We start from the raw sequence: 20,186 nt of genomic DNA, 5'->3' as shown, positions 1-20,186 counted from the left end.
AAAAAAAAAAAAATATGAAAGCGAAAATTCTTAACAAAACTATTAGCAAACTGAATCCAACAACAAATAAAAAGAATCCTACATCATAACAAGGGAGATTTATTCCAGGAATTCAAGGTTGATTTAACATCTGAAAATCAAATAATGTGATACATCATATGAATAGAATAAAAAACAAAAATAACATGATTGTCTCAATAGATGCAGAAAAAGCATTGACAAAATCCAGCAACATTTCATGATAAAAAAACATTCAACAAAATAGGAATAGAAGGGAGCTTCTTCAATCTGATAAGGAGTATCTATAAAGAACCCACAGCTAACTTAGTGAAAGACAGGATGCCTACCTGCTAAGATCAGGAACAAGAAAAGGATATCTTGCCACTTCTATTCAATATTGTTTTTGGAAGATCTAGCCAGGACAATTAGGCAAGAAAATGAAATAAAAGTGTCCATATGGAAAGGAAGACATAAAAATATATTCAAAGATAACATGATCTTGTATCTAAACTCTAAGGAATCCCCTAAAAAAACTATTTGAACTAATAAACGAGTTCAGCAAGATTGTAGGATACAAGAGCAATATGCAAAAATCACTTCTAATTCTATATACTTGGAATGAACAATATGAAAATAAATTTCTATTTACAATAACATCAAAAAGCATAAAATACTAGGACCAAATTTAACAAAAGAAGTGTAAAACTTATACTCTGAAAGTTGTAAAACATTGTTGATGGAAATTAAAGATGATCTAAATAAATGGAAAGACATCCTTTGTTCATAGATCACAAAATTTAATATTGTTAAAATGGCAGTTTTCCCCAAACTGATTTACTCATTGAACACCATCCCTATCAGAATTTCTGTTTACTGCTTTGTAGAAATTGATAAACATTTCTAAAGTTTATATGAAATTGCAAGGGATCTAGAATAGCTAAAACAATCTTGAAACAGAAGAGCAAAGTAGGAAGACTCATACTTCCTTATTTCAAAACTTACTACAAAGCAACCATAACATAAGAGTACATAACAGTGTAGTACTGGAATAAAGATAGACATAGCAGTCAATGGGATAGAACTGAGTGTCCAGTAATAGGTCCATACTTCTATGGTTACCTGATTTTTGACAAGGGTGCCAAGACCATTCAATGGAGGAACCAACAAACAGTGCTGAAACTGAATAGCAACATGCAAAAGATTGAAGTTGAACCCTTATTCTACACCACATACAAAAATTAACTCCAACGACTAAATGTAAGATCTAAAACTATAATACTCTTAGAAGAAAATGGGGATAAATCTTCATGACTTTGGATTTGGCATAGGATCCTTAGATATGACAACAAAAGCATGAGCAACAAAAGACAAAGGTAAACTTCATTGAGGTTAAAAACATTTGTCCTTTGAAGGACACCATCAAGAACATGAAAAAATATTAGCAAACCATGGATCTCAGAAGGGTCTTATATCTAACATATATAAAGAACTCTTATTGCTCAGTAATGAGAAGGCAGAGAATTCAAAAGTGGGCAAAGGAGGGGTATCTGGTTGGCTTAGTCATTAGAGCATATGACTCTTGATCTTGGGATTGTGAGTTCAAGCTCCATGGTGGGTGTAGAGTTTACCTAAAAAGATGGGCAAAGAATCTGAATAGACATTTTTCCAAGGAAGATAAACAAATGGTCAATAAGCACATGAAAAAATACTCACCTTTATTAATCCATCAGGGAAATGAAAATAAAAAACACAATGAGATACCACTTTACCACAATGAGAGTCAATTACTATGATGACTAGACTCAAAAAAGGCATATAATAAATGTTGGCGAGAATATGGAGAAATTGGAACCTGGATACACTGCTGGTGGGAATGTAAAATGGAGCAGCCACTTTGGGAAACAGTCTGGCAATTCCTCAAACTGTTGAATATAGAGTACCAGTACCATATGACTCAGCAATTCACTACTGGGTATTTACGCAAGAGAAATGAAAACATATGCCTCCAGAAAAACTTGTATATAAATGTCCATATCAGCATTATTCACAATAGCCAAAAGGTGGAAACAACCCAAATGTCCCTCAACTGATGAAAGGGTAAACAAAAGGTGGTGTATCAATATAGTGGAATGTTATTTGGCATGAAGAAGGAATGAAATACCAATACATGCTACAGCATGTATTGAAAACATGCTAAGTGAAAGAAACAGTCACAAACAAATGTATTATTTCATTCATAAGCACGTCTAGAGTAGGAATATCTAGGGAAATAGAAAGTAGTTTTGTGGTTGCTTAGGACTGGAAAAAGAGTGCAGGGATATAGGAATGATAGCCAAGAGGTACAAGGTTTCTTTTTGAGTGAAGAAAATGTTCTAAAATTTAGTGATGATGGTTGCCCAACTCTATGAGTATGCTAGAAACCATTGAATTGTGCACTTTAAATAGGTGCTGATCCCTAATCTAAATTTCTTTTTTTCTTTAATTTTTTTTAAATTAAAAACTTCTTAAGTAATCTCTACACCCAGTGTGGAGCTCAAACTCACAACCCTGAGATTAAGTGTCACATGCTCTACTGACTGGGCCAGCCAGGCAACCCCTGACCTAAGTCTCTCTATTTGATAAATGTTGTGAGAGGGGTGCATGGGTGGATCAGTCCGTTAAGCATCTGACTCTTGGTTTTGGCTCAGGTCATGATCTTGCAGTTCGTGGATTTGAGCCCTGCATCTGACTCTGTGTTGTCCACGCGAAGATTCTCTCTTGGGATTCTCTCTCTCCCTCTCTGCCCTTCTTCCCTCACTCTAGTGCAAGTTCTCTCTCTTTCAAAAATGAATAAACTTAAAAAAAATGTTGTGAGAGACTGACTGGTAGGGAAAGGATTTCTTCAGCCATAGTTTTACCATGAAAATCACTTCTTTTTGGGGCGCCTGGGTGGCTCAGTCAGTTAAGCGTCCGACTTCAGCTCAGGTCATGATCTCACGGTTCGTGGGTTCGAGCCCCGCGTCCGGCTCTGTGCTGACAGCTAACTCAGAGCCTGGAGCCTGCTTCGGATTCTGTGTCTCCCTCTCTCTCTGACCCTCCCCTGCTCGCACTGTCTCTCTCTCTCTCTCTCTCTCTCTCTCTCTCAGAAATAAATAAAACATTAAAAAAAAATAAAAAAAAAAAAGAAAATCACTTCTTTTTTTCTTTAAACAGACCCCAGACCGAAAGAGGATGTACAGTATTATCAGTTATAGCAGGGTTTCTAAACCTTGGCACTGTTGACATTTTGGTTGGATAATTCTTTGTTGTGGTGGGGGCTGTCCTGTGCATCGTAGGATGTTTAGAAGCGTCTATGGACCTTAGCCACTAGATGCCTGTAGCACTTCCCCATACTCCTTTTCACGGCAACCAAAAATGTCTTCAGACATTATCAAGTGTCCCTGGGGGGTAAACACCCTTCTTTCTGTCCCTCTCCCTGCCACCATATTGAGAACCACTGGTCTATAGAAGAAGAGAAGAGTAGTGATATTCAGACCCTGCAGGGTTTTATAAGGATTCCTGGAATACATAGTGCCAGGCAGAAAGGAAGAACTAGAAGGAAGTATAATTGGTCTACAGTAGGAGGCACAGGTCACCCTGTCACTGCCATGTTGTGATTTGTCAAGCTATTGCATCTCATTGACTTTCCAGTGGAATTACATGTTTATAAACAAAGATGTTCAAATATTTTGTTGAAGGTTGTTATGGTAGTTTGACTTACACTGATAGAGCTCTGAGAAACTATTAGACTTTCTCCTGCCCTATTTTTATGTTGTACATTAACTGAGCAAAGTGCTGATACAAGGAGATGGCAGATGCATTTTGGGGAAAAAAAAAAAAAAGGAAGAAGAGGAGAGATGGTACTTGAGGAATTCTTTTTTTTTTTTTTCTTTTTACAAATAGTTTATTGTCAAATTGGTTTCCATATAACACCCAGTGCTCATCCCCACAAGTGCCTTCCTCCATGCCCATCTCCCTCCTCCCCCTCACCCCCATCAGTCCTCAGTTTGTTTCTCAGCATTCAAGAGTCTCTCATGGTTTGCCTCTCTCCCTTTCCCCCACCATTTCCCCCCTTCTTCTCCCCCATGGTCCTCAGTTAAGTTCCTCCTAATCCTCCTATACGTGCAAACATATGATATTTGTCCTTCTCTGCCTGACTTATTTTGCTAAGCATAACACCATCAAGGTCCATCCATGTTGCTACACATGGCCAGATTTCATTGTTTCTCATTGCCATGTAGTATTCCATGGTATAGATAAGCCACATCTTCTTGATGAGGAATTCTTTATTGAGGTGAAAGGTAGGTGGTGGTCCAAGGAAGGCTCCACTTCAGAACCAGTGGTAGTTAACATATGAATCATGTTACCTTATGCTAATAAGTTCAGACTTTTTTGCTGTAGAGAGGGGATAAATCTCTTTCTTGCACTACTTGCTGCATTGCAAAATTGGCTTGATGTTAGAGGATTTTTCCACTTGAAAAATTTGATATTTGTCATTTTGAGAAAGTGGGTGCTGAATGTAATTTGCCAGGAGGCTAAACGGTTATGTTATTTCTTATCTAGGCTGGAATTTTACTCTAATAATTCAATCTATCAGTGAGAAGAGCCAAATATGAAAAATTTCTCAAAATCGAGTTGTGAGAGATCCTAATAACATCTTATACTGGAAACAAAGCCTCCTTCTCCTGTTGGTTGATATCCCGGATGTTTTCACATACCCAAATGGGATTATGATTGAATTAAACACCAGCATTACAGATCATTCCAGCATACAAATGGACATAAAGTAGAAACTTTGGAAAGAAGAAAACAAAAAGAACAAACTCTGGTATTTTCAGTAAGTTACATCCCAGACACCCCAAGATTTAGGCAAATGCTTCTCTTGTAGGATGTAAATCCCCAAAGGGCAGTGGTGGTCATTTCATTGCTTAGTTGTGTATGGTAATGGGGCTCTATATGAGGGCACGGAGAAACTTTTCTTCTTATTTTCAGAAGAAAGGTTGTTTCTGCCTTTTCTATGGGTTCTCCCATGGGGTTTAAGCACTGCTAATGGACGGCATGGGTGCTGCACATCTAGGATGTGGGCAGTCAGGGGTAAATGATTGATGCAGTTGTGCTCAAGGATGAAAGAAGCAGGGTATACGCTGGCTAGTGCTGCCACCTGCTGGACCCCAGGTCTGCTCTTTTGTAGGAGGAAGGGTAGGGAATAGCAGCTACTGTGTGCCATTTTAAAGCATGCTAAATGCTTTAAAATGTACTATCTCATTTGACACTTGCAATAGATTCACTTATTCACTCAACAAATATTTACTGAGTACCAGGGTGGGCCTAGCAGTGATCAAGGCCTGCTTAGGATGGAGGTCATTGGCTTCATTTCCAGAGTGGGAATTGGAGGCTCCAACAGGGTAAATAGCCTGCATAAAGTCCTGTCGCAGCCACTGTCTATTCTGAGAGAAAAAGAAAAGGACAGTGGGAGAATCTCAGTAATGACCAGTGGGGGAGCACATGGGTGGTTCAGTGGGTTAAGCGTCGGGTTTTAATTTCAATTCAGGTCATGATCTCACAGTTCGTGAGTTCAAGCCCCATGTTGGGCTTAGGAGCCTGCTTAGGATTTTCTCTCTCCTTCTCTCTCTGCCCCTCTCCTCTTCATGTGTGGGAGCTCTCTCAAAATAAATAAACATTAAAAAAAATGACCAACAAGGCTAGCAGTTGCTTATTTGAACCTCACAACAAGGCTTTCAAGTCAATTGGGAAGCTCTCAGCTCAAGTTCCAGTTTTCTGTCGGGGCTCTGAAGCAGCATGGCCTAGAGGTTATGAGTGTTGTCTTGGAAGAGCATGGTCTTGGGATCCTGATCCCTGGCTCTGCCCTAATCAGTTCAGTGCCCAGACAGGTTCCTTAGTCCTTTCAGATGCCTGTCTCCTCATCTGTAAAATGGAGAGCATAATAATTCTTCCTGTATGGGGTATTGTTACTAGGATTAAAACTGAGTCATTATTGGTAAAGTACTTAGACAAGCACCTGGCACAGGTAAGTTCCATATCCAGGTTATTACATAAAAAGAAGTAAATCCAGGGCCTCTCAGCATTTGGCTCCCTTTGCCAGTCTCTCCCACACTTCCTCACTTACCCTTTTTGCTCTTGGCCTGTTGTCCTGGTTGCTGTTTCTGGAAAGTACCTCTTTTCATACTGGTGTGCCTTTGCATAGAATGTCCTTCTCACTTGTCTGCTGGCACAGATGTTCTTATTCTCCTTCTAGGCTCTGCTCAAGTGTTCCCCCCTCTTTTATTTTTTAATGTTTATTTTTAAGAGACAAAGAGAGACAGAGTACAAGTGGGGCAGGGGCAGAAAGCGAGGGAAACACAGAATCTAAAGCAGATTCCAGGCTCTTGAGCTTTCAGCACAGAGCCCAGCATGGGGCTCAAACTCATGAACCGTGAGATTATGACCTGAGCTGAAATTGGAAGCTTAACCTACTGAGCCACCCAGGCACCCCCACTGTTCCCCTCTCGTGCCCAAGACCACCACATAGCTACCAGTGATGGGGCTGATATTCAAACCCAGGTCATCTTCCTTCCAGGCTGGCTCTCTTTCTGTTAAGCTATGCTACCCATATAGGAAGCTCCAAGTAGAAAAAGGAAAGAAACCATTAGAAACCAGGAGAGAACTGTGGTATTTGGTAAACAGAATAAAGAAAGTAGAAATAAGAGATTTTACAAAGAACTTCCTAACTCAGCTATTTGTCTATGGTATTATTTTGTTTATTTCAATTGGTATAAGTTACCACTTCAAAACCATTTTTTAAAATGTTTTATTTATTTTTGAGAGAGAGAGACATCGTGAGCAGGGGAGGGTCAGAGAGAGAGGGAGACACAGAATCCGAAGACAGGCTCCAGGCTCTGAGCTAGCTGTCAGCACAGAGCCTGACGTGGGGCTTGAACCCACGAACCATGAGATCATGTTCTGAGCCGAAGTCGGCCGCTTAACCGACTGAGCCACCCAGGCGCCCCACAAAACCATTTTGTAAACTTGCCAGTGGGCTTAAGTTTCTGGCTGGTGGATGATGTGACTGACAGTCTCTGCTAAATTGCCTCAGTGTCTGGTTTGTCTTTGAATCAAATGGGCATTTTCTGTAAGTGAATGCTTTTCACTTGCCATGATCTACTTGGAAATTCTTGCCTGTGGCTTAAAATGAAGCTTATTTTGCAACAGTTAAATATTTTCTAGTTGCATATTTAACAAGCTTTATGATCGCAGTGTTCTTCCGTATATTCAACCTGATGTTTTCTCTTAATATTTAGTGTGTCCACATTTCTAGCAGTTGGTTAACCTCTCTATCCTGAGGCCTTTTCATGTACTTCGAAAAGTTAGTTAACTAACCTCTTTGAAGTCCTCCTCCTTCTCCACCCCCTTTCCCCAGTGCAGTTCAGTTTTGGAATACTTAATATTTAAGGCATTGGAGCACACAGAAAGATCTTTAAGAGGGAGGGTCCCAGACTTCCAGGGTGTTCATAATTAAGTTAGAGAAACAGGATACACATGAAAAGATAATGCAGATGAGTCTGTCTATCTATCTATCAATCAAATGAGGATGTGTTCCTATTGAGAGAGAGAGAGAAGAAAAACCATGCAGTGGGGTAAATAGGGGAACACCTGCACCCAGGGATTGAAGGCAGGTTTGTGTCCACAGATGAAGGGGAAGAGTGTTCCTGTCAGTGGATCAGTGGATGTGGCCTGAGCAAAGGCAATGGTATTATTTTATTTATTGCAACTGGTATAAGATACAATCCTGTGGTGTGAGGTAGAAGAGGAGAGAGATGTGTTTGAATTCTTAGGTTCAGGACAGATATTAGAGTCCTTTGAAGGCTAGGTTAGGGAGCTTGTATTCATCAAATGCAGTGAGGGAACTTTGAGATTTTTCACTAGGAGAGTGATTTAAAGTGGTCTTGGGGCACCTGAGTGGCTTAGTCGGTTAAGCATCCGACTTTGGCTCAGGTCATAATCTCAGTGCTTGTGGGTTCGAGCCCTGTGTCAGGCTCCGTGCTGACAGCTCAGAGCCTGGAGCCTGCTTTAGATTCTGTGTCTCACTCTCTCTGCTTCCTCCCCACTCACGCTCTGTCTCTCTCTCTCTCAAAAATAAACAAACATTGAAAAAAATTTAAAAAGGGGTGCCTGGGTGGCTGAGTTGGCTAAACATCCAACTTCAGCTCTGGTTATGATCTCATCTTTCGTGAGTTTGAGCTTTGCATCAGGCTCTGTGCTGACATTTCAGAGCCTGGAACCTGCTTTGAATTCTGTGTCTCCCTCTCTCTCTGCCCCTCCCCCACTTGTGCTCTGTCTCTTCCTCTCAAAAATAAACAAACATTAAAAAGAAAAAGTGGTCTCCATGCAGAATGATTTGAAATGTTTAAGGGTGAGGTTGGGAAGAGTCTGGAAACAAAGCCCAATTAGAAGACAACCTCTCTGGGCTAGGTGTCACATGGAAACCTGAACTAGCTGGGGCCTGGGACAAGACTAGGCTGAATCCAAAGATGTGGGCACCAGGAGGATGAGGCTGGGGATCAGGGTCTTCTGTGATGAAGAATGAGCAGGAGACCTATTAGGTCCAAGGTTCAGGAGGTACTGAGGTCTAGAGCCAGTCCTCAGTTGGCAAGGCCAGCCAAGCAGGAGGCAGTTCTTGGGTGAGTCCTGGCCAACATTGGGTTCAGGAGGTCAGCACACTTTCCTGTGTCTGGTCTGAGGCTGCTGTCAGGGTGTTACTTGTATAAAACTGGCGCGAACCCTGAACTGGTATTTGAACCCCTGGCTTCTAGGCCGAGCTCCCGAGTGTGATTTTGGGTATGCCTCTTCTTTCCCCCATCCCAGGCCTCAGTTCTTAGTGGGAAAAATGAGAGGAAAGAACTTGATTTCAAAGGCCCTCTGCTTTAACATCCTATTTTAGGTGCTCTGGGCAGAAGCAGCTCATTGCACACCTCCCCCTTTCATACCTCCTTCTTAGGTAGGAAGCCATCTCAGGACTTGAACATGTAGGTGTGAGAAAAATCTGCTGGAGGACAGGAAAAATATTGCTTAGGGAACAAGAGCTGGCATCCTGATAGAAGGGGTAAGTTGGTGTGGGTGAAAGCCCTGCCACTGCCCCCTGCTGCCTGAGTGATCTTGAACTCCCTTCTCTAAGCCTCAGTTGCCACATCTGTAATATGAGGAGAATAATAGTATTTTTCTTTCAGGATTGTTTGAAGGCATGAATGCGGTGGACCTTTATGCCCCTTAGCCTGGGGCCTGACCGTAGTAAGCACTTGGTAGACATCAGTTTCTCATGTAATGAGTTGGGGGTGTAGGAGTAAAGAAGAAGGGTCCTACGCTGGAGGCACTGCAGATTTTCTCCTTTCATCGTCTTCATTTTCTTTGAATCTTCTTGAGGTTATCCATGCCTTTGAGAAATGTAGGCTCACTGGACTCTAGAATTAGTCTAAATATAATGAGTTTTGTCTTACACCATATTTCTGTTTAAGGATCTTCTTTTTGTAATGTGCTATATGATAGATGTCTGTTGAGCTTGATGTCCACTGTGATAGCAGGATTCTTTTCTGATTTCTGCCGTATTTATTCTCTTTTCTTTTGTCCCCAGTGTGTCGTTTTTCTCTGTTCTTTGTTTTGGACGACTTCTCCAATTATTCATGCTACTTTGGCAATCTCGTCCCAGAACGTTTTTGGTGCTTGTTTATTTTTAATTTCAGAAGTTAAAGGCATTTGAGGTCTTAAAAACCCAGAATTTAGTTCTCTCAGAGCTCTAATCTTTTTAGCCAGCTGGTGATGAGGCTTCTCTGGTGTGTTACAGGATGATGTGTGCCATCCTCCTGTCTCTGCTTTGTCTAATTTAGATTCTAAATCCACATGTTTTAGTACATTTTTAGCACGTAAAAATTTATTACCAAACTAGTGCTGACCTTAGGGAAAAAAAATCTTTAATCAAATCTTCAGTCACCAGTGTGGAGACTCACACAGCTTAGAAATCACTCCGGCCACCACTAGGTGGGGTCAGAGAACATCATTTCTAAAGGCATGGGGTCCTTTTCCTCTTCCAGCCCTCTCTACCATTTGACTTTTTGCTTCTTTGCAAAAAAAAAAAAGAAAAAATTTGGACTGAGCTTTGGAAAAGCTACAAAAGCTCCCTGTTAGTGAGTTACATTACTTACGGTTTCCCTCATCCACCTTGCCAGCTTTAATCTTGTAGTTTTTGTTGTTTTGATAATTTGACTTTCAGATAAAACTTAAAACCGAAGCCCAGAGTAATTACTAAACTTATCTGAACTGATCTGGAGTTTTAAATTCAGCAACAGTAACTTTATCTAGTGTCCTATTCATATTGACTGGAGATTAAATCAGTCTCATAAATATGTTAAAGAAGTCTTCAAGCAGACATTTTTACCAGCCCTGTGCGCTCCTACCTAAACCTTCCAGTGTTGTTAAATCACTGTCCTCATCACGGACCACTGTGACAGGTCAAGCTAGAAACAGAACCTGAGTGTTTAAAATTTCTTCCCAGGCTAGAGTTGAGGTTCTCCATGAGCTCATTTGCACGGATGGATTATGCATCAGCTCTGTTTTGCTGGGAGCTTTTTTGAAAGAATGTGCTTTTAAATACAAACTAATTTTGGTGATGTCCAGGGCAGGAGGAGTTAATCTGCTGGATAATACTTAGTCATGGATTGTGTTTCGGTCTGTTAGTTGTTTTTTTGTTTGTTTTTTGATGTTTATTTATTTATTTTGAGAGAGAGAGAGGGACAGACAGACAAAGTGTGGGGGAGGGGCAGAGAGCATGAGAGGGAGAAAGAGAAACCCAAGCAGGCTCCACACTGTCAGTGCAGAGCCCGATGTGGGGCTCGAACCCACAAATATTATTCTCAGTGTTTCAACCTTTTGTGATTATTGATAATTGCTGAATATCAACAGTGTGCTAGGTGCTAAAAGTTGTTTTTCAGCAACATTACAATGACCATTTTTTGTTAGAGAGTTTATTGTTAATACAGCCAGCTCTTGATTATTAGGAGTAAGGAACACAGTAGCAATAACAGACCCTGAGTAAGGAAAAAGAATGTAGAAAACACACTTAAATTAAATGTTAAGTGTCATTTACATCCCTAGAAATGATTTTAAGATATAGAATGGAATATTAGAGGATTAAAAGAAAATTATTATGACAGTGGAAAAAGTGCTACATGGTTTATACAAAACCATCTCAAGCTCATAGACTCAGAGGGTGTTAATCCTCAAAGACCACTTGATGATTGTGGAAGCTGAGAACCAAAGAGGTTAAGTGACTTTCCCAACACAGCAGGTTTGGGTGTTTTATAGCTATTTGACAAGGCTATGATTGCTCTCGTGTTGTGAGCTAAGTTCCAAAGATAAAGATTGTCTCCTTTGCTTTTGGGGGACTGTATTGCTTTTATAGCACCATAACTGTATTGTTTCTTTTTGTTCTGTCATCTGTCAGCTGATTTGGAAATGCCTCATCTTTTTTCATAGCATCATAAAATTGAGACCTTGCACGGGGCATAGGAGATTGACAGAGGAAGAAACTGAGGCCCAGTGGAGTTGCATGGCTCACTGAGGTTATATATAGGCTTGTGTATGGTCAAGGGGGAGGGAGTTTAGGACACAGATCCCCTCTCTGGGTTCACTGCTACTCCCATTCCCTCTTTCCACCATAGTGGGAAACATGCCAGAAGCTACAAACATAAGGACTTTTTTCCCCTAGAAAACTATAATTCACTTAGTTTTGAAAGACTTAGAGTTTAAAACCTCCATTTTGTGGCTTCCCGAGATACTGTGATTTGTTTCTTACTAGTTTCTTTTGTTCTATGGAAATTTTTCTTGGTTGGTTCTCCAAGATTTGAATTTCCTTGCCAATGTATTTTTAGAGAGAGGAAATCTGTGTGTCACCAAAGTGGGAAAATATATACCTTAAGGCCCAATTATGCAATTAGAATTTTAATAAGGAGTATCATAAATTCTTGCTTCGTTGCAATCATTACTTAGAAGACTATTCTACTCAGAAGCCTCATCTACTTATCATCATCATTATCATCAACATCATCAGCCAACCACAGGCACTTATGGAGTGGCCACAGGTTATTCAGTACTTGTTTGGGTTCTGGGAGACTTAGAAAGCATGGCGTGTGTTTTGTGTGTGTGTGTGTGTGTGTGTGTGTAGTGTAGATAGTAATCCGTGTGTGTGTGTATGTGGTGTGGATAGTAATCCTTGCCTTCAAGGAGTTTGTGATCTGCAAGACTGGAGGAAATACAGGGATCTTGGAGAAAGACAAACACCTCATTTTCCCATGTATATAAAGTACATACTGACTCATGTACCTGGTGTTGTACAGATGAAGGGTACAGTGGTGAGATAAAAGAACGGACCTTGGCAAGGTCTGGTTCTGAATAAATGGAAGCAAGTAAGTTTGCTGACTTGGGATACCCCATAGGCTGGGTTGTAATGGTCAGCGTTGGCTGGAGGGAGAAAGTAATTGGTGGAGGGCTTTTAAACCATTAATTTAAACTTGTTTTTCTTAAGGTTTATTTATTTATTTTTGAGAGAGAGAGAGAGAGCAAGCGAGAGAGAGCATGCACAAGGGGGGGAAGGGCAAAGAAAGAGAAGGAGAGAGAGAGAATCTCAGGCAGGCTCCATACTGCCAGTGCAGAGCCTGATGCAGGGCTCCAACACATGAACCATGAAATCATGATCTGAGCTGAAGTCAGATGCTTAACCAACTGAGCCACTCAGGTGTCCCTTGAAACCATTAATTTAAATAGATTTGGCATAGTAACAGATGATTGGGGGACTAGGAGAGGAAAATTCTTGGCTGGCATTGGTTATGGCAGAAACTGACAGGCAAGAGATTAGAGATGGGCTCTTTTGCAAAGAGGAGGTTTTTGACAGATTTAGATGAGAGATAAAGGGGTTGTGTTTGGTATAGCAGAGAAATTAATCTCTGTTTTTGGAGGGTTCCCTTTTCCCCTTTGTTGGGAAATAGTGGATGATTAGGTGTGAGGTATCCTTTAATCATGCCAAGAAATGGCTGGATAGTTTTGCAATTTTGGCTCACGAGACACAAGAGCCACTTCTGTGGTGTGATGATATTACACCTTGAGTCTGGGCATGTCAGTTTTACACCTGCATTACTGTACTTTTTTATCCTCTTTGATTAACCAGATTAAAAAAAATTTTTTTTGATGTTTATTTATTTTTGAGAGAGAGAGCGAGCAGGAGAGGGGCAGAGGTAGGGAGACACAAAATCCAAAGTAGGCTCCAGGCTCTGAGCTGTCAGCACAGAGCCTGATGCAGGGCTCGAACCCATGAACCATGAGATCATGACCTGAGCCGAAGTTGGACGCTTAACCCCCTGAGCCACCCAGGTGTCCCAACCAGAATAGATTTTAATAGAGCCCATTATTCACTTCACAACAGAATCATTTCTATAACTTTTTCTATTGTGTTTATCTTGTAAATGGAAGCGTTTGGTATCTATTTTTTTCAAAACAGACAAATAGAAGTTGTATTTAGATTAGCATCTTAAATTTTCTAGACGTTTCAAAAAATATTTATTTATTTTGAGAGAAAACAAGAGTGTGTGCATGTACTCACGTGACTGCGAGAGGGGCAGAGAGTGAGGAGAGAGAGTCCCAAGCAGGCACCACGCTATCAGTGCAGAGGCCATTAGGGGGCTCAATCTCACCAGCATTGAGATCATGACCTAAGCTTAAATCAAGAGTTAGACACTTAACCAACTGAACCACCCAGGTGTCCCTCTAGACTTACAAACTGGTTCTTGTAGCCAGCGATAACTGCAGAAGTCAGTTAGGGGTAAATGTTAAGAGGGGAAATCACAGTTGTCCTTGGTTTTCCATTTCCGAAATCGTGGTAAACACATGGCACATGCCCTGAGACCCAGGAGGCACAGTTCCTTCATTGCTCTATCTGAAAGGGGCTGACCTTCTGTCAGTTTTTATGGCAAATGCTAGGGCAGCTTGTGAGCTAAACCCTAATAAGCAAATGCTGTGTACTTCTCTTTCATCTTCTGGAAGAGACAGCTAATCAAATAACATGTCTTGTGCGGCTGAAAATCTAGTCCCCCAGACCTCTGTGAAACGGAACATTATTTTCCCTGGTTGCTTTTTCCAGATTTGAGTCTTCTGTTTAAAGCCAAAGTTTCTCTGTCGTCTAATTCTTCAACATTTCACAGATAGTGGCCAAATTCAGTTCTCTTTCTTTAAGAAAGTTGTCATCTTCTAACTGTGGCCTTTCCCCGTCATGCGGCTGGTTTCCTACTGACGTTCCCTGACGTTCCCTCAGTAAATAAGAGGGATTGTTGGTAGCTGCATGACCCAGAGAAAGCAGTGGGGAAAATGCAATGTGAAGTATCAAAAGTAAAAACCAAATGGTAGTTTTAGGATTGTGAGTCTAAACCTGGCCAAGTATAAGATGACAGCTATGGATGCTTTTCATAATGTTTCCCCGGTTAATAGATCCCAATCAGCACTGTAGGTTATTGGTGCCAGTTGCTTTCTACAACAGAAAAGTGCTATGTTCCTGCTGCGGAGGGTGAGTGCTTAGTGCTATTTAGTTAAAGCATTCTAGGTTGATAAATTACAAGCACTTCACTTTGGGTAAAGCTCATAAATCCAGCCCCTACGAAAAATAACAAGCTGACAGCACTTAGTCCTGTTTATAAAGTTCACACGCATCTATCTTTGATACACCACAAGTATATATCTATGAAATAGCACTGCAGCCTGTTAAAGTAATGGGAGAGCACAGCCACAAACCGAGAAGCATTGTACTTCCAGGCTCACTACCATTAGCCCCTCTCTGCTTGAAGGGCACCTCGAGGACAAGGCTTGCAGAGTAGGAGCTTGCACACCATGAAGTCCAGATTTGTGCTCCTTCCTGCCTTCTCCCGGCAAATCACCTTTCTTACTCCTGCCGCCTCCCTTTTCCTGTCTGCAAAATGATCGTCTGCCTGTTAGCGTCCCTGCTCTCCATTAGGCTGAGACAAGGCACAGGCATGGGCCTCAGCGAACACTTACGTGTGTGTTCCAGAAAAAGGACGAACCCTAACAAAAAGACCTCTAAGTAGTGTAAGGGCAAAGCCTGGAAGGCTTACGTGCTATCAGGTATGAGAAAAGGAAATATTTTAATAAAAAAATAAGCATGAGACTCATCCCACTGCCCATGGGATCTTCTTAGAGATCTGGCAGGTGTCGTCATGGGATGCACAACTGCTCAGAACCTGTGACTGAGCAACCTGCTTCCTAATGAACTTGTGGAGAGTCCGAAGTGTCACATGCACCGGGCTGAAGCTGCCTATTCAGTACTGCATTGAACATTCAGTACTGCAGATAGTGTAATTATGCTGCTTGTCAGATACTAGAAACGTGCAAAGAACATTCCTTCACTTTGCAACAGCTTGGACCCAAGCGGCAGACATGCTGTTCCCTCCGGCTGACATGACCTCCCTTTCTTCAGCCCCTTCACCTGAGTATCAACTACTGCCTGGCTTCCAAGACCCAGCTCAGACCCTGTCTCCTCAGTGAAGCCCCTCACCCCCAGCCCCCCGGACCAAGCTGTGTTCCCACAGCACTGTGGTCTGTTAGCATTTACCGGGTTGCATTTTTGTTATCCACTTACCTACCTGTCTTCCCTGTCAGACATGAATGGGGACAGTGTCTTGTCCTGAATTCATCATTTATCTCTTGTGCCAAACATAATGACTAGGACGTAGTGGGTGCTCAATAAATGTTTGTCAAATGAGTGATAGCATGGTTAGCTCGATGAGAATTGATGGTGCCCTTTCTGATCTGTCATCCATCATCCATGGAGTGAAACAGGACCAGGAGGCTTTACATGGCAACACTTGAGAATGTAAGGAGAGGAGGTGGGGTTAGAATGAATAATAACCATCCTTTATTGAGTATTTACCATTAGCTGGGCACTATATTTACTAAAGTATTTAGGCTTTTAAAATATATTAATGCACTTAATCCTTAGATTAATCTGCTAAGACCAGGTCTGTTTATTATCCTCATTGCGAAGCACAAGGAAGTTCAATAACTTGCCCAAGGTCACACAGTGACAGTGTGGAGATTCATACTGATGTTAGACAACTATCTATCTGTGTCTCTTAGACTGGTTCCTGGAAAGAATTAAGCCCTAATGTACAGAGGCATTCATCTTAGGTAATGATTCAACTTCTCTCCTGTATAACAAGAATGGTATGGTTATGTTTTCTCCTTGGGGAAAAAGGAAAAAACAGTCACCCGGATAGCTTTTTGGGTTCTGTGGCGGAACGAGAGGCAGAGTTAGTTGACAAAGAATTGGTGTTAGGTGGTCATTTTGGTCCTTACAGAAGCACAAGAGTATTCTCCAGTTACTGAACTACAGCGCTTTCTTTCATTTCCTGCAAGGACCATCTAAGCTTTTTTTTTTGCCTCTAGACCTTTCCATCTGCTGTTCCCTGTGCTTGGAACACACTACCCTGCTCACTATTTCTTCCCAAAGCCCGCTCTTCACTTGGCTCCCCTCTCCCACCATGAGAGTTGGTTTAGATGCCTCTTTCTGGGTTCTGTGTCCCTGTTGTAGCACTCACAAGTGTTGTAGTGCTAGAAACCACACTTGGAGTTGATTATTGTGTGTAAGGTGAGGGAGGTGACTGGCTCATGTCCTAAGCCTATTCTGTAAGAGCAGAGACGGTCTCAGGTGCGCCTGGGTGGCTCAGTTAGTTAAACATCTGACTTCAGCTCAGGTCATGATCTCACAGTTCATGGTTTTGAGCTCTGTGTTGGGCTCTGCCCTGATAGCCCAGAGCCTGCTTGAGATTCTTTCTCTCCCTCTCTCTCTGCCCCTCCCCTGCTCTCTCTGTCTAAATAAATAAATAAACATTAAAAAAAAAAAAAAAAGCAGAGACTGCCTCTTTTGTTCCTCATTAATGTCCTGTACCTTGAATGGTGCTTGGACACAATGTGTGTTCACCAAATATTTGTTGGAAGCGTGGATGTATGGGGGCTAGTTTTGTTCTAAGTTTTTGAGCCTTTTTAAAAAATGTTTATTTATTTTGAAAGAGAACGAGCAGGAGTGGGGGTGGGAGAGAGAATCCCAAGCAGGCTCTGCGCTGTCAGTACGGAGCCCAGCTTGGGGCTCGATCTCATGAACTGTGAGATGGTGACCTGAGCTGAAATCAAGAGTCCGATGTTTAACCGACTGCGCCACCCAAGCCTTGATTTTAGAGATAGGCAAGTCTTCTGTTGGACGGCTATTGTTTGCTGTATCTTTTTTTTTTTTAAATTTTAATGTTTATTTGAGACAGAACATGCACACAAGTGTGAGTGGGGGAGGGGCAGAGAGAGAGGGAGACACAGAATCTGAGGCAGGCTCCAGGCTCCAAGCTTGTCAGCACAGAGCCGGACATGGCGCTGGAACTCATGAACTATGAGATCAGGACCTGAGCCGAAGTTGGATGCTTAACTGACTGAGCCACCCAGGCTCCCCGTTTGCTGTGTCTTTTATGTACGAAGTCAGCTGGGCACTGCGGGCAACAGAGAGATGACTGATGTCACTGTTGCTCTGAGGCACCTACCATCTTAGGAGACATTCAGACGTTCAGATCACATCACAGCATTAGCACAATGCAGTGGGTCCCTGATAAAACTGTAAAGAGGGACATGGTCACATTCTGGTAGGCATCTGGCACCAAGGAAGCCCATTCACAACCCAAGACCCCCTTTCACAGAGTGTCATGGGAATCACCGGAACAACTATGACCAGTGATTCTGGTTTGTAAAGAAGGAAACCCAGGGCTCCTGGGTGGCTTAATTGGTTAAGCATCCAACTCTTAATTTTAGCTCTGTGCTAAAACTCTGTGTGTGTTAATTGGGCTCTAACAGCAAGGAGTATGCTTGGGACTCTCTCTCCTTCTCTTTCTGCTCCTCCCCTGCTTGCATGCTCATTCTCTCTCTCTCTCTCTCTCTCTCTCTCAAAAAAAAAAAAAAAAAAAGAGGAAGAAAAGAAACCCAAATTAGGAAGACTAAATAATTAGTCTCCTTACACTTGGGGAAGGGCATGTTGAAAAGTAGAACCTCACTACTGTGAGGTTAGATTGAACCCAAAAGAAAAACCTTTTCTTCTTTTTAAAAAAAAAAATGTTTATTTTTGAAGTGAGGGAGGGGCAGAGAGCAAAGAGAGAGAATCCTGAGCCGGCTTCCCACTGTCATTGCAGAGCTTGACCTGGGGCTTGAACTCTGGAACTGTGAGATCAAGACCTGAGCCAAAATCAGGAGTTGGAGGTTTAACCAACTGAGCTACCCAGGTGCCCCCAAAAGAAAAACTTCTTAAATTACTTTATGATAGAACATTTTACTTTATAAATAGAACTAATAAACTGACTTAAGTTTTTTCTTACTGCTTATTTATTTTTGAGACAGAGAGAGACAGAGCATGAGCAGGGGAGGAACAGAGAGAGAGGGGGTCACAGAATCCAAAGCAAGCTCCAGGCTCTGGGCTGTCAGCACAGAGCCCGATGTAGGTAGGGCTCAAACTCACAGACTTCGAGATCATGACCTGGGCCGAAGTTAGACACTAGACCAACTGAACCACCCAGGCACCCTGACTTTTTTTTTTAAATATTTATTTTTGAGAGAAAAAGAGAGGACGTATGTGCGTGAGCCGGGGAAGGACAAGGAGAGAGAGGGACAGACGTTCCAAAGAGGGCTCTGTGCTGACAGTAGTGAGCCTGATGCAGGGCTCAAACTCATGAACTGTGAAATCATAACCTGAGCCGAAGTCGGACGTTTAACCGACTGAGCCACCCAGGTGCCCCTGAGCTAGTAAGACTTTAAATCAAATGTATTTAGGGCATCTCTACCTGGTTTCCTCTGCCACCATAACTTATCCTGTCTAACACTTAGTTGTTCATTGATTCCCTCTGAAACATGCTGCTCCTCCTGTATGCCATCTCTACTCTAGTGGAACCACCTGCTGTTCAAGCCAGAAATGCAGGTGTCCCTCTTCATTCTTGCCCCCTCAGTCCCTACCAGCACTCAGGCACCAGCTCCGCAACTGCCTCCTTTCCAATTCTCTGGCTGTCTTCTCTCCCTCCCACTGCCTTAATCAAGGCAGGAGTTGGCCTCCTTTCTGCTCTTCTTGATTCTAGGCTTCTTTCCTCCAACTCACTGTCTGCCCTGTTGATGGAGTGCATTCCTGAATGCTGATCCAATCCCATTACTCTTCTGCCCAAGAGCCTTCAACGACTCCCAAGACGAGCCACCTGGCCCCACATGGCACCCCATTCTTACCATGCCCCATCTTGGTTTCAGGCTGTCTCAGCTCTACCAGATGACTTGCATTTCACTGAGCTATCATGATTTTCTTTTTAAGCTTTCTTTCATCTAACCCTCATTTGTTCTCTAAAGCCTCTTCTGACCTTGGTCCTTGCCTGTCACAGGGCCTATGAACCCACCATTTGGCGTCCTCAGTGTCTAGCATTCCTAGACACATAGGATGTGCTCTGTAGTGCTTATTCAAAGTGTGAGCCATAGCAGAGGCTTTAATTCACACTGGGCTGTAAAGGAGCATTATCTGGCTCTTCCCAAGAATGGGTTTGGTGTCAGGGCAGGAGAAGAGTGTTAAGACACCAGTTTTTTACTGGAAAAGGCGGTTGGGGAGTGCTGGTCGAGGGCAAGACGAATGGAAATGCTCTTAGCAGGAAAAGAGGCCATTGAGGAACTGAGGGGGTTGCCTTCCTTAGATCACCATGAAAAAGGCCAGTGTCTGCTTTAGAAGGCTGCCAAAGAATCTGTGACTCAGTTTCCTTATTTATACTTGAAGGGGAAGGGTCTACAGTAGGTAATTATTGTGGCTCATGTCCAACTCTGACATTCTATGATCCTTAGAGTCAAAGTTAAGAATCTAAATAAGACATTTCTCAATTGGTATGAGATTTTTTTTCCCCCTTCTCCTCACTTTTTTGCAAGCTTTCTGGAAACAAAGACGTCTATTTGCATTCAACAGGGGTCGTTTTGCATTTTAAAAACAAAGAAGTAGAAAGGAATGCAGGAAAACTGCTTTAATATGACACTATGTTTTGAGAATTTAAACCCCCCCCCCCCCCCCAGTCAAC

General features: G+C 42.2%; 1 protein-coding gene across 7 annotated transcripts in view; it reads left to right on the top strand.

Moving 5' to 3' along the window:
- NF2 (NF2, moesin-ezrin-radixin like (MERLIN) tumor suppressor) overlaps positions 1-20,186 on the top strand; it is an 85,657-nt gene that overhangs the window by 13,113 nt on the left and 52,358 nt on the right. Inside the window, exon 1 of one of the 7 annotated variants that reach the window (XM_077761632.1) lies at positions 4,752-4,855. The exons of the other annotated variants lie outside the window; for them this stretch is intronic. The gene's annotated coding sequence lies outside the window, so the exon portion shown is untranslated. Of the gene's footprint in view, positions 1-4,751; positions 4,856-20,186 lie in introns of those variants that run through there. 7 annotated transcript variants of the gene reach the window in all.

This window comes from Crocuta crocuta, unplaced genomic scaffold (assembly GCF_008692635.1).
Source record: "Crocuta crocuta isolate KB4526 unplaced genomic scaffold, BGI_CrCroc_1.0 scaffold348, whole genome shotgun sequence".
Classification (NCBI taxonomy): Eukaryota; Metazoa; Chordata; class Mammalia; order Carnivora; family Hyaenidae; genus Crocuta; species Crocuta crocuta.
The sequence above is the reverse complement of the archived record's forward strand: the minus strand, read 5'-3'. Positions and strand labels throughout refer to the sequence as shown.